This window comes from Ooceraea biroi, chromosome 5 (assembly GCF_003672135.1).
Source record: "Ooceraea biroi isolate clonal line C1 chromosome 5, Obir_v5.4, whole genome shotgun sequence".
Classification (NCBI taxonomy): Eukaryota; Metazoa; Arthropoda; class Insecta; order Hymenoptera; family Formicidae; genus Ooceraea; species Ooceraea biroi.
Window position 1 is genome coordinate 10,710,358 of NC_039510.1, and position 15,605 is coordinate 10,725,962.

At 43.6% G+C, this 15,605-nt stretch overlaps 1 long non-coding RNA gene across 3 annotated transcripts; it reads right to left on the bottom strand.

The window, feature by feature from the left end:
- Positions 1 to 4,124: 4,124 nt before the first annotated feature.
- Positions 4,125 to 8,752, bottom strand: LOC105281165. Of its 3 annotated transcripts, none has more exons than XR_894259.3 (4): positions 8,501 to 8,752; positions 5,882 to 6,038; positions 4,991 to 5,740; positions 4,125 to 4,635 (listed from the first exon to the last, which is right to left on the bottom strand). It is a non-coding gene; the product is annotated as an uncharacterized LOC105281165 (long non-coding RNA). The 3 variants fall into 3 exon arrangements; XR_894260.3 differs by having other exon boundaries at positions 4,991 to 5,354; positions 5,565 to 5,740; positions 5,882 to 8,752; XR_894258.3 differs by having other exon boundaries at positions 5,882 to 8,752.
- Between the last annotated feature and the right edge of the window lie 6,853 nt (positions 8,753 to 15,605).

The window sequence follows — 15,605 nt, forward strand, 5'->3', positions numbered from 1 at the left end:
TTGGCTGAACTTAATTGCGCACGCTTAGATGAGAAAATGACTACATATTCATGAATCAAACGAGCAATTAAATGCATCTTCTTTAAAAACTACGATATATGACGCGTATGTCGCGTATTGCGGATGAAATTATTATTTATTAAGATTAGATCATGCGATTACTTCGCAGAGGTGATTCTCGGTGAGGAATTAACGATCATCAGTGTAGGCAAATCTGCTTGTCGACGTTACGCGGCTTGAACCAGACGATTTAACCCCGCGGCTTGGTGTCAGCGGTTCACATTAATTCAGTCGAATTAATCGTCAGTGTGGTCGCAAGGCGCAACCCTGCTCCGCAGCACGGATTTATTGAATCAAACGGTCGAATGGTTCATCAGTTGTGTCATCGAGCTCTCCCCACTTCGATAATATCGCTTGGAAATTCTCGGTTAATATTTAACGCATCAATTACGACACGCGTGCTGCGAAAGTACTTTTTTTAAAGAGACTATTGGATATCCGTATTTGGCTAAAATTAAATCTATTTAATATGAAATAACTATTAGTGTTTTTCGCCTCTTACTGCTTTTATTTTAATTCTTTTTTAATTATATTTTGATGTACGATAATATGTACGATATAACGCTAATATTACAGATAAATCTGCATTTCACAGATCTATATTTCCGAAGTAAATATCTTGGCGCTATAGCAAGAGGGCTTTACGCGGGTCAAAGACCGCACATTCATATTACCAAGATACATAGCGGGAGTGCATTGGATAAGAATTTCGCAGAGAGCGATTTGTCGGAGTCTTGGTGTGCATAATGTAAACACAACGGCGGATATCGGTAAACCGCACCGTAATAGGCTGTAATTCACCATGTTTTGCATAAGCGATCAGAGGGGTAAATGCACATCGGGTTTCATAAAGAGCGACGGGAGGGAGGAGGCTCGAGTACCGTGCAAAAGAGACTCTGATCGCAGCTGCGAGATCCCACGACCCCATCGCCAATACATCAATGATTCACCCAGCTAAGAACACTCGGCGTGGCGATCGTCACGAAACCATAACTCGGCAGACTGCGTCAGTGACAGTTTTTCTCAGAGATCGCCGCGAAAGGTAAAGGAACTCGTCACGGCAACCTCGACCCTCACGATGACTTCCAAGTTTCAATGATCGCCGAGATCTGACTCGCGTTCGTTCATGACGCTTGCGTGCGTCATGAAAAGTTCAGACGGGACGGTACTTCCTAAAATTGTCGCGATATTTTACCGATAATACGGATCTATCCAAGTTCCAGTCTAGAGCAATACTCGTAATGATAGTATTTATAGTCTCGGTCTTGTCCAGTATAATGACACGCTATTTCTCCGTATCGCAAGATCACGTTATACTACACGAACTTCGTGTTGTGATGCCACTACAGCGTGAGAATCAGAATCGCGCAGCGTCAGATGTTTCCGGTTTTAGGATCCCAAGCTCTTTCTCATCCATCGATCGCCCATCGATCGCGATATTTGCGAGAACGAGAGATCGCTATTACGTGGGGTGCGTGCAACGAATGACCGACTCCTGCGTTCCTACGTCAAATCCGAGATCCGAAATGCAGCGCTGCGGAGATCCCCGTGATCGACGAGCCTTAAACTAAACAGATTAACCGCTCGGCGTATCGTCCTGCACAGCGATCTCCTCGGACGGCCGAAAATCGACGACGACAACAGTCACGAGGAGGACCAGCCGGACGGGGACGCGGGGGTGCAACGGGGGAGGAAGATGCTAAGTCGGGACCTATTTGGTTAAGAAGCTAATCTCTCACGGCCTCTCCTCTTCCCTCGTTTCGCCTCTCGCCGTCTGCCCTGCTACGGAATGCGTGTACACGCGTCGTGACGCAGAACGTCGCTGGGATTCTCACGTGACAGCTCAACCTGGACCGGGATCCTCCTTCTCTCGCGCGTAGGTGATTCTCTTTCTCTCTTCTGGGTCGGTTTCGCCGAGTGGTCCCTCTACTCTTGCATAGGAAGGCAGATCGGTGTTCATCCTACCGCGATGATCCCATTCAGTACACCCGGAGACTCGATTATCAACGAGTTTGTCCGACAGTCGTCCGCATAGCTGCGATTACCTCGCAGCCTCGACTCCGTGGAATCCCTTCACTTGCGAGATCAGGACTGATCGCGTCATGAAAATGGAGGAATTGTGGGATTTAAGAGAATACTCTCACACATGCACGCATGCACGATGCGATCCGGCAAGGAATTTAAAAGCCGTATTAATGACAGTATTTTGCCATGTAATGTGTCTAACAATAAGTCGCAGATTCATGAGATTCCTCCTTTCGCTACCTGAAACACTTTTGGTAGTAAAAGGTTCTACAAGATGATTTTGCGGTTGTTAATAAAGTTAATAGCAATTACATTGTGGAACTTTATTGTGATGAAATATCTGCAATTTCCAATATTTTAACAATTGCGATGCATCATGGATAGCATTACTACTACAGTTATCGCAAAATATCTTTTATTGAATTTTACACTACAGTGCCAAGTGTATTGTTGTCTGCGATGTTGTATTATATACAAATACGAGCGCAGGGAAAATTCTCACAGGGATATTGGAACTTCCTGATTCAACTGCAGTCGAGCAAGATTCCTGTCGCCGAATCGACTTCCAATTACATCTGCCGGCTGGCGGCTCTCATTCCCGTATTACTAGATCGCCGATATCCCGAAAGCGGCTTCCGTTACCGGTCTGTGATTGGTACAAGCCTATCTTCGATATCTTAATACCGGAATTCTTCGGCGCGTTTTCAATGGCCGAACGGAACGCAGTGTAAACACGCGGTCGTCTCGCGGCGACACGCTCGCTTTTTCTGCACCTTTCACCTTTTCCCGGTCTCGATCCACGGGAGAGGCGGGGTACACTCCACTCGATGTATCAATGCCATGAATGCGACAATCCAAATATTTGCCAGTAAGATTAGCCACCCTCCGCCGAGTCTCCGCCGCTTCCTGTTACTATTTTTTTTGTCTTCCCTGGCGACGTCCCTGGCTTCTTCGGCATCTGCTCCACCGCCGCACGCACACAATCGCTCATCATATGCTCCCACGTACGCGTAAACGCATGTACGACGTGGCAGTTAATAAATTCAGCGGTAATTTCCCGCCACGTGTTCCGCTCTGTAATTTCTTTTCACGTATATACATCTGTGTCTTATCGGACTTGGCAAATTACGATAATGTCGTCACTATGTTTCACAGAATTTCTGCTCTAGTTTTATATTTGGTGCTTTATCGACCGATGTGAGATGATGATATGAATGTTTACCTATATCTATTTGCAATGTTCGATAACATCGTTACAGATAATAATTTATGTCAATGTTAGAAGCGATAATGAAATGTCACTCCTTTGAAGATGATTTATATCTTTCTTTATATCTTTAGAAAAACGATACAATCATTTGACTAAACTTTTACATAGTAAGAATAAACTTTAAGAGATAGTCTACTTATCGGATTTTATCCCCTATTCTTTATCCACGTAATGTATACTAGAATGATTTTAATAAAATGTGCAATCTGCAATATTTTGTATTGTATTTGCAATATTTATACATGTTCTGGTGTATAGCAGCACGGTGCCAAATCGTTTCGATCATGGCCGTCGAACTCTTTTCCGATTAGCGAGATAATGGCCACGTTAATCTAAAGGGACGATCTTATTGCGCGTGAAAGCCGACCCACGACCAGGTGGTTTCTCGATGGTGTGTCTTCAAAGGGGATTCCGAAAGATCCTCGGTTAATCCCCGACGATCAACGGGTAAAACGATGTACGCGAGAGAACGGCTTAAAAGCACGGAAAATGCGGTCCTATATTTTTCGGTAGCTGAAAAGAATTGTCACGTAGCGTTCGCTGCAAAACTTTTTGCCCATGACGTGTCACTCATCTGAAAAACCGCAGATCTAGATCCCTGATCTATCTATGTCTCTGTGTGCGTCAAGTTGATGGTATCAAGTAATAATAAAAAAGTAGAACTTTGTAAAAAATATTCTGTTTTATTTTAGTAAAAATCTGCGTTTAAATAATTTTTATAAGTCAAAATATTGATAACTGTGTCAATTTAATGCATTTTAATTATAAAAATTCTTTAGAAATGTCAATAAAATTTTTCGAATAACTTAATAATATGATATTATTATAATAAGATTTAGTATAACGCTCAGAAAAGAATGCTTGTAATCCCTATGCAGCGCAACTGACAATTTAACAGTTCCTTGACCGGACAAGAGCTTTAATCGTCTTATGTCACAAGTTCACCAGCAGATTTTCTTACTTATCCGAGAGATCTCTGCGAAACCACTGTAAAATTCATTCAGCGTCGGTTGACCGTGCGTCTTTTATGTCTCGGCAAGTAGTTATCTCATTTGCCTGCCCGATGTCGAAGTGAATGCGTGTATCGTTTGTGTAATACAATCGTCAACAGCTGTCGCTGTTTGTTGGTTTGCGCGAGGGATTATTCGAAAATAGATCGCAGGGAGGTTACGGTGTAACGCAACGCCAACCATAATCCGTATTAATGATTGTGCATAGGCAGATTTCGCGGTGCATGACAGTCAGCATGTTTGTTGGACACTTCCGCATTACGTGTTCCCCTGAAAGAAAAATCTCTAAGCGCAAGCTGCACCGATTGTGCGTGCTTAGTGCTAGGTTTCTTCTAAAATAGTATCTTCATATTTTTGTGGAATAGATATTATAAATTTGTAATTCTCAGACTATAAAGTTCCACTACACATCATCGGTCTATTATATCAGTTTTGATAAAAAAGTACATTATCAAAGAAATGTAATACTTATTGTTAAATGCAAAGTTTTTTAAAAAGAAAATTATATCTAAATTCGAAATATATCTAAAATCTAAATTATATCTAAAATTTAAATAAGAAATAGGGAATTGCTTTATTTATCAAATAAAAAATTTGAAATCTATTGAAAATATTGTCAGCAAACCTTCGAACAATGCATGAACTATCCCCAGGAGGTTCTCGGCACGTGGGACAATGAGGAGGTGACGATCGAATTTCAGTTCGGTTGCTTCTATCTTCGTCCTTCGCGCTGATTCACAAAGGGTTAAGTACCCTCCGCGTTCTCTTCCTCTCCCTTGCTCGACCAGGAGGGCCGCCTTCCGTTTCCGGATTGGCGCGAGAGCCATGAGGATCTTGAAGTGGGTATACGTTGTCGTGGTACCACTTGGGCACGTGGTGCCCAATGAAGAACCTCCAGAGATTCGTTACACCCCGTGCAGGAATTCGCAAACCCTTTTTTCCTGTGATCTCCGGTCCGCTGAGATGCAACATCCCTTCGTGCCTTCAGACTTTAACGCAGTGATCAAAAAGTAACGATAAATCTATATATGATTTATAGTCGAGAATAAATAGTCTATAATAAAAGTTTGACATTATATTTAAGACAAAATATCTTAAAGATAATTTAGTACAAGCATTTATGCACGTGTTTCGTCAATAATCGGATAAAGAGTAAAAATGATAAATTTATTGTTGATAATATTAAGATAGATACATACAGATTATTTATGTAATTTCGTGCCGCAAGCGTAGAATTAACGACAAGCACATAAAACTAATAGTACTTGGAATAACATTCATCAAGTGACACGCGTTCATGGAGGGCAACATAGTGGCGTTTTCTATTTTCTCGGTGCACGTGTCGCAGAAAAATCGGCGTTACGCGACGACGTATCTGAAAAAATAATGGCATTCTAATTATGTAAATCCCTTAGTTAGGTCCTGTCGTGTGCACGCTCGACAATACAGTCGACGAGTCGACGAGCCGGTTGCCTTATCAAAATACTCAAGAGAGAAACGTGCCGAGAGCACGTACCGCGCGTTATCCCGTTTGGTCTGGTCTCATCGCGTTTGGATGGTTTGTTTGAAAAACTACGTCACGTGGTTCCGGTTCGTCAGCATCCCCGAGAGGAAGTCTGGTCCCAAAGCAATACAGACTCGGGGGTGAAATGGCTCCACCGCTTTATCGTGTGCTAAATGTCGCAAGAATACTCGTGCGAATAGAGACTGTATTACTTATGATTAATTTGATTAACATTTACCTCAATTTAAAGACACAAAGTTTCGAAAAGAAGATAGGAAATTACTATGTATAACTTTGATGGCCAGTTGTTTAAATGTACTTTTCTTTGCGATAATATAACTTTGATGACCAGTTGTTTAAATGTACTTTTCTTTGCGATAATATAACTTTGATGGTCAGTTGTTTAAATGTACTTTTCTTTGCGATAGTTTTAATACACTCCGAGGTATGAAGTTTGAATCTTACTTCACTCATTCATGTACTTTTCTATTTTCCCTTCACGTTCCGAGGGTAGTTTGCAACTGCGAACTTCACAAACTTAACACACATACAGACCATGTAAAAGTCGCAGAAACTCTACATTACTTGATACATAAAGATATCTTTTTTCGACCCGGCGAATTATGAGGATTCGTGAAGATTGGCGATACTCTCGGTGGAATCTCGATAAATCACGGGACGAAAAAAGGGGTCTCGACTCGGCCGGCGAGATAGTCGGTTGCCGCCTCGCAGTGGAAAGAAAAAATGAACAAAGAGAGAAAAAGAGAGAGAGAGAGAGAGAAGGAGATCGTTCCGGGCGAAATGGCTCTTCGTTTTGCCACGGATCCGTAATGATCTACACGGGGCGGTTAGCATCGAACCCCCGGTGAGCGAGAACCGACACCTGGCTGGCCGGCGAACGCACACACGGGTAGCCCGCGGGGTGCGTATACGGGGTGCGCGGATCGCGTAATGAGCGTGTACGTCGCCATAAAATCGACTCTTTCGACGCCGCGGAATTGAACGATCGATTAAAAGTCTCCGCGGGCAATTACGAGCAGCCGCGCCGGGGCGAGACTCGTGGCGGGTCTTCGCGCCAGCTTCACGCTCGTCCCCGCGATCGGAGATCGACGTCGTTTTTTCTTCGCCTTCTCCTGAGGGTGAATGGCGTTTATGAAATAACAACGCCGTGACACGCGATGTGAAGTCAACGGATACAGTGATTTAATCCCGCTCGTTTCTCCGTGTTTCGGGCGAGTTTCCCCGCCTGGTAGCCTATATATCAACGCAGGAGCGCGCTAGTCCAATATCTCAACCGTGCAGACGTCGAGTAAGAGGATGTGAACGAAAGATTTAATGCCGTATAGTTGGTTTAAAGATTCTTTTCGAGCTTGATTTCATTTTAAATTGATAAGTTAATTTCCTCTGTTATTTATCTTCTCACATATTTTATCCTATTTACGACATTCTCATTTGAACTTGTATACTTTTCTTGAATCATTTTCTTAGACATAATCTAAAACACGGTTGTTTTCAAAAATTGAAAATTGCTCAAAGTATTTCATGTTCCACGTATAAATACACATGCAGCGTTGAATGTTTAATAAAATCCATGCAAAAATTATTCCGAGTTAATAACACAGTAGGAATAAATAGACTACTAAAGGTGCTCGAAATTAAAAATGTAATCTATGATATATGAATGATCTCTGGAGTTAATCCAAACTCTAACGCTGCTCTGTTACGCTTTAGAAAATAAATCGGCCCGCGTATTCGCGTTCGCGACATAAGGCTCCCGGATTTAATACACGCTCTATATTTATAGTCGGCTCGTTAAAAACGTCAAGATATATTGTAATACCGCGGCGCACGAATTAATATCCGTTATTTATCGACTTTGGTGGCGACCAGTGTCCGCGGCCCGCACGATCATTAATTGTAGATACGCTTCGCGCGATCCGGCATAATTGCATCCGCGGCGGAAACTCAGCCGTGCAACTTAATTGCACGGCATAGAGAGAGAAAGAGAAAGTAAAAGAGAGGGCTGCACCCGGGGGAATCGACCGGATGCTGGACCATGTTGTCCGGAAAAATCCGTGGAGCGCAGCAGCCGCGAAAGGATCGAGCGATTCGCCAGTCATGCGTTCTAATTAAGATCTCGCGGATTGAGCGCACGCGATCGTGATTGGGCTGTATTATATGATACTATTCATCCGCGCTAATCGCGCACCGGGCCTTTTTCACAAATAACAGTCTCGCTAGGTGTAGCCGTGATAACTATATTTCAGGAATGACCCAACGGTACATAACGGCGGCGCGTTCGCGCAATTACCACGCCGCACCGAGGTGAAACGGCGCGATAATAACAATTTGATCGATTACAGAGATAACACCGGGAGCCTGTCAACAAGTTGTCAACGTTTTTCCCACGCGACCGGTATTAGTTCTAAATCCACCGTTTGATTTACGCAGCGTGCCTAGTCCCGTTCCTCTTGTTTATTAGTTTCGGAAACGTCAGAAGCATTTCAAGAAAATAAAGGCAAACGTGTATGCACCTATTATACTTACTGTGATTTCGAAACATGCAGAAGTAATAACAAATAATTAAAACATTTGAATGACAGCTAATTAAGGATAAATGAAGTTACTTACTTAATATGGCTAATACCAGAGGTTTAAATGACCGTTTTCACCTCTCCGACGCTAATCTCTCGACGTAACTTAGATCGATGGCGACAATTACCGTTGAACGAATGACTGATGATAACTGCTCTCACAAGCGTTAGCCATCAATCTCGCAAACGCGAGAAGAGGGCTCGTCGCGAGCAACACGTTGCGACAATGACGGGAGGAACTGCTGACAGAACGGAAGAGAGAGGATCGAGGATCGAGCGGAATCGAGAGTCGCGGCCGTTTCTACGAGAGCCAATTACGATCTGACTTGGCGCGTAAAGGGCAATCTTATTTGCATATTTGCGTCGCGTTGGTTGCCGCCACGAGGTTCCGATATCTCCATTACACGTATATATGCCTCCTGCTTCCCGCCTTGGTCGATCCTCCCGGGGGCCGTAGATCAGGCCCTGCTGGGCCCTGTGCGCGCCCGCGGGATATTTATCGAGATCGGTGAGGTAAAGATGCGGCTAGGATTCCGAGAGGAGAGACAGGATATTAGGGCGAGCTTGTCCATAGATGCAGCGGAATAGAATTTTTGCGCTCCTCCTTGCTTCGCATGCTCGTTTCCCCGCTTGTTGATTATTAATGCTCATCATGCTCGTAATTAGCACATTTCGTGTATAATATTTGCACGCGTGAGCGTGCAGAGTTAACGATGACGCGAATTAAGTCGATAATCTCGATACGGCAACCTGTTTGACGTTACGTTAAGATATTGGAATATCTTTCCAGCACTTTAAAATGGAAGCATTGAGAGAGACAGGATTTTTCTTTTCTCGAGTTATAATTATATATAAAAATTGTTTTGATACCGGCACTCTGCTGTGCAAGTCTCCAGTTGCATTAAAATGTTCGTGTTTACGTGTAAATACTCTACATAATCCTGAATAGAAGACACATCCGCTATCTTGCACGGCCCACGTCCTCAGGATCGTCTCTTCGCGGCGGGCGGTCATCGGGACCTCGTTCCTTATGACGGCATTTATTCTCGGAGCTGGCGTACGGCGATGCGAGCCACGCTCACGTGCAGAGCCACGCTAATTGCAAACAGATTTATTGGCCCGGCGATTCTCTTGGAATTTAATGCGATCTTATGAGCCCGTCGCCAGACGACGGCCGACCGTTTTCGACGAGCCGTTACAGTCCCTCGTGCCATTTCTCTAACGCGCTATTTTCCCATGTAGATCCGGCATTTATCAACGTCGGCTTCCTATTGTCGCCGTCTTCATAAATCTTCAATTCGACGAGAAATTTATTTATTATCAAATTGTTCGCCAATATTAAATATTTTGCAAGAAAATTAAATCTTAAGCATTCTGTTCTCATTTCGGGTCTTCAATTTCTAATTTGTATTTCTAAAGAATTACACATTTTTGAATAAAAATTGCATAATGTATGTGTCTGTCATAAGTTCGTAAGAGAAAGAGCGAAAGATTAAATCAACGTATTATATAATTTATTGTTACATATACGTGTACACTTCTCTGCGGGTCTTTTCGAGTAGGAATGGAAAGAGAGAGAGGGGAGGAGCACGCGAGATCCAGATTCCCGGTGGGGGGACATTAAAACGGGGCCCGGAGGACAAGCTGAAGAGAGAGAAACGGTATGCATACGAAGCGAAGCGAGATAAAAGAAAAAAAGAGGGAAGAGAAATGAGTATTAGCGTCTTTGATGTGCCGCGGGCCCTGAGATGGGCCTTCTCATGCCTCCACGACTCATAGCTTGTCACTCAAGCTACATATGGACGAGCCATCGAACTGTGCAGCTCGAACATCACGCTTTTTATTTGGAGACCCTCGTCGATCTCGCTTCGTGTTCCGTAATGCAATTATGATAACGGCGAGGCCTTGTTATCGAGCAAGCATGTGATACGAGGAATGTTAACCCTTGTAATATCAAAACTAATGTTACTCAATCATCACAATTTGGAGGTATAGGTGATCGCACGTATAACTCTCATATATTACTTATATAAATTAAAAGATTTATTTATCTATATCTTTTATTCTTTATACGTAAATCCTTTAAAAATTATGAACAGTTCATCTGATAGATAATTATTCGTCGTCCTGCCAGTAATATATAAGTTGTGGTTGCTCACATTATTAGTGATTATAATAAAATCTTAGCGCAATCTTGAAAAATCGTCGTGTTATTCATGTGGGGTGGGATATTTCGGACCGTATTTTATGGTTTAGTCGTGCTAACGACCTTTATCCACCAATCTCTTTCTGTTGCAGGGAAAAAGCTATCGTCCTGTTGCATAAAGCTTTCCTCAATATTCGAAAAACGAATACCCGTTTTGTGCCCCTTTCTGAAAGGGGCAGAATTATAGTCTCCATCACGTGAGCAGGAAACGAGCGGTTGCCGAAGGGGTCGCGCAGGTAACGCACTGATAATTGGGTCGTAATAAATTAATTCGCCCACAAAGGCAGCGAGGCCAAAACAACGACCAGTGCAATAACAGAGGAATCTTCAATGGAGTTTAGCACAAAACTCGACCGACGGTCGGGCACGGAAGAAAAGATCGAGATGGAGCGATCGAGCGGGATCGAGAAGAAAAAGGATGAAGAGAGATAGGAGGCGGTTCATGTACACAGGTACACAGGCTACACAGGCCGTGTGTACGTGTGCGAGGCAAAGGGTCCTCCTTCCCTCCAAAGGAACCTCCTCGGCTCGGGTTGGAGGCTGAAAGCTGAAAAGACGTCGGACGCGGCACGGGTCTACTTCGACAGGGATATAAGGTTACTTGTGGGAAAGACGCCTACGTCTTATTATGGCTTGTTTTGAGCCCTACCAACTCTTTGGTACTATAATTACGCGGTTATTGATAAGTCGATCAGGTTACCGCCGTGCGAACCTCCTTCCTGACGCGCACAATGTTCTCGCCGGGAGCGGGTGCTCCCCGCGCGCTTGTCGACGGGACAATGAGGCGGGGGATGTTGCTCGTCGTCAAGATCCGGTCGTCGTCTCCGTTTTCTCGACGAAACACGAAATAAATCGCCTTTCACGGTTGCCACGCGAGATTGCGGAATGCAATCTTGCACCTGCGAAACGCGAGAAAATTTTTAAATATTTACTTTGAATTTCTTTTTTATTATGCAAATCTCTGTTACCGTGAGATAATGGCTGATGATGACTCGGGATCCACATGGCCGCTATATATCAATACAATGACAGGGTTGGATGAAGATGTTGCAATAACACGTAGCGTTACGAATCGGGAACTGAAGTGTATTGGCCTGAGATAGCGAAAGATCGGAGGAGTCACCGATCGATGATATCGATGATCAATAGATGATAGATCGCACCGTATCGAAGTGCGGCTAGCTAAAAGGATTCCAGCCTCCTCAATCGTGCCAGAAACGTACCGCCCCCATTGTTTCTATCGAGCCAGGTATCTACCGATCACGATGGATCGATAGCGCTATTAACAAATTGAATTGTATAATGGACCCAAGCAAACGCGCGCGAGTGCTGCGTTCCGAAGGCATTATCATGTATATGCGAGGCAATTATCGGCTTGCCCATCTCCGATGCCCAAAGAGACTACTTATGCACTCTCGCATCTCGAAGACCTCGACCGATCTTGTGAAAAGGGTCGTAACACTGTTTTGCCGTTCCAGATTGTTGCATCGAATCAAGGCGGCCTCTAGTCGATTCGCATAGACTCATGTGTAATCGAGATGAGAAACAAAAACGTATTCAGAAATTTGCAGTTTGAATCGATGTCAGCTGGTAACAAAATAATCATGTTACATCCTGCAAATGAATAATTATCCACATTTTCGTGTATTATACATGACAAAATAAGATAATAAGAATATATCTCTGTATTATTAATTATATGTGCTTAGATACCATATTTTCAACGTTATATTAAAAAGTACTATATGCAGATGTTGAAATACGGGAATAAGACATCGAGATAATTTTAAAATAAATCATGTTAAAGTAATATATTTGCTGTAGACAAAAATTGATGTATTGGATATCAACCTGTTGTCTGATGGCCATTGTCAACTTGGATAGTGGATTCTCTGGGAATTTTTCGTCTTGTAGAATTGATTGAAGGATATGCACAAAATGAACGATGTCCCCGTCGAATGATGGATGTTCTGTCTACTTACGAGTTAGGAACACAGAGAAACGATTCTGTCTTCCGTTCTAATCTGATCGACAAATATGCAATAAGTACGAAATATCATCATTGTGTATGGTGCACTTGCTTCTCCTCTAACAGATGTTATCGAATTGCAAACGAAATTTACGGGGAAAAACTCGTTGATCAGTTTATCGCGAAGAATTTATGAGATCTCGGTAAGAAACATAATAATTAAGGGCTACCTGGGTTTCACGCCACCCGCAGCGAGAAGTCATTGTCTCGTGCAGTCAGGTAGCAGATTCTGGCCGGTACGATCGAGATCCTTCCCGATCTTCCATACCTTCGTTTCCCATTAATCAACGTCCGCACGCGAAATTAATTGGTCGGGATCAATGTTTTGGCACTTGGCTCCTCTTACGAAACGAGCACGACGATGACGCAACAAACAAATGGAAAGGTCGACGCGTAGCGCGTACTAAAAAAAAGAAGGAGACGAGGATAAAGGAACTGTGCGCGGGATTGTTGGAGGAATATTATGAAAGACACTGTAGTCGCGCGACTATTTCTCAAAGTTTTTCGGCGACGACTGAAGGTTGGCGCCATTGTGTCGTGATATTTTCGCACAATTCTTTTTCTTCACACGCACATATGAATATTAAACGCGCGTACAAGATGAGAGAGACAAGGGATATTGTATGACTCCTTTTTCGAGTTTGTACGTAAATACATACGCATACGCAAGCAACAAACGGTAGACTTTGCGTTCCAAGATGAATGGTGTTGCATAATAAATGTGACGAATACTTACAAACTGAATTTAGAATCACAAAAGTATTGAATTACAAATAAATACTTGGAAGTGTTTAATACAACCGTAAATGAAAACCATGAAAAGATTATTACGTTAAGTGATCAACTCCACCATGAAACACAATGTATTATAAATATGAATTTTGATGTTTTCACGTTTTTTCAAGTATTTCTTCAATTCTAATTAAAAACGCATGTCCCCAGACATATTTTTAGACCTTTTCCTCTGTAAGATGAGCTTGATGTATCCACAATGCGCTTCTTATGTATTACACATATAGCTCGCATATTGCAAGGATCAAGCTATACTTTTCTTTTTGAGAGCGATTCTTTTAAAAGAATCTTTTATGAGAACGATTCTTTGGCTCCTTCCTTCCAATGAACAAATGACGTAAATATTTTTTTGACGGTGTTTTAACCATGAAACATCACTTGAAAGCGCATTCACAATATTCAAAGTCCTTTTCGTAGATTGACGTGAGAGACACCTTTCAAAAATTATCATGAGAAAAACAGAATTTATGATTTTTAAGCTTTTTAACGGGTAAATTTAACGGGCACAGTGTGCCGTAAACCCTTTTATTTTTCTCCGTCGACGTTCTCGCACCGCCAAGAATCGGATGATCAACTGGCCGTCGTGGATCTATGATCCAGATATGCGCATTGTTCCTGTTCTTTTTCTAATACAGTTCGAGTGGACGGAGCCTCCGGTTCGAAAGCGCACATTGGTATCCGAAGCGCGCGGCACCGAAATACCTCGGCGACGAGCCGATCGGTCAAACGAATCGGAGTACCGAATCGTTAGGATCGCGGTGCGACTTCGGAAGCGTATACGCGCGCAAGAGGGATCACCGAGACGCGCCTCTGTACGCCCTCTTCGTGGCCGACGAAACGGATTCAAGGATAGAGCACCATCAGTCACTCCGTGGCGATCTTGCTCCCGATAAATGCGCGACCGGGCCACGCTGACACGTAGATCGGAACCGCGGCGACGCCTCCCGCTGTCTACGATCTACGAACACGATCTACGAGATTTACATAGCTCCCTCGCGATATCACGGAGAAAGTCTCCCCCCGGCGCGGCGCCCGCCACACTTGTTCCGCTGCTAATTGTACCTTTCTTGTTACGGCGCGAACACCTGTCTGCGATCTCTGACAGCGTAAAGCACAGCTTTGTTAAACTTTGATTGAACTGTGGAATCGTTTTCTGGCGCGTGACGGAAACATTTCTGTTATGTTTATTATATTGCTGATATGCGTGCGGTAGAAAAGATAAAGATCACGATGGGAAAATTGTATGTATGTAGAATATGAAATTGTGGCCCAAAGCATAATACAATAGCAGAAACTAATAGCTGACTCTCATCAATCTTATTTCAATTCGTTTTGTCATTATTAAAGTATATTCGATTTAGGTTTTATTCGCATTTTTCCGCAAAGAGCTATTTAGAAATTTTTAATTCTTTTTATGGCAGAATTTTGTTGAATCGTTTTTTGTTGATCGTGAAAGCGGCGAGAAGTACAGGAATATACTTTAAAGATCCTCGTTTAAGTTACTGAAAAGCGAAGGAGCCGGGATTCGATGATCAGGTGTCGGCGCGTTTGACACCTTCTAGCTCCATAGAAGCTCTTTTCGGTCGGCGTCATTTTTCCGCTCGCGTTCCCTCTTTTCTTCGTGATCGTGAGCACGGTAGCGCGATCACGTATACGCCGCTACGCTCCACAGAGACGGTGGTGTCGCAGCGGCATATAATGCGCGAGAAAGCCTTGCGGGGGCGGCCGGCGCGTCCAAAGGGGGTTGGCAGAGATGAAAGACGCCGCCTCAGGAAGATCCCACGGCGCGGCACTCGTTCTCCTCGCGGTCCCACACAATGCAGTCTCGTGATGTGTGCTTCGACGAAGTCGAAGGAATCCACCGCGCCGTGCCGGCCACCCGCTGCCCGAGTTGTGACTTCATTTGGCGCAACTCTCGGCTGGGACTTTTTCCTTCAGCCGCAGCGCCGTCCCCCGTGGGAGTCTTAAATGCCGGACAATATTCAGCGATACAGGCCTGATCGCTCGGAAAATATCTCGTTTCCGTGGACTCTACGGGATGTCGAAACAGTTTGAAATGTCGTAATATTGAAACGGAACTTTGGGATGTAACAGAATGGATAAATGAGTTCCATT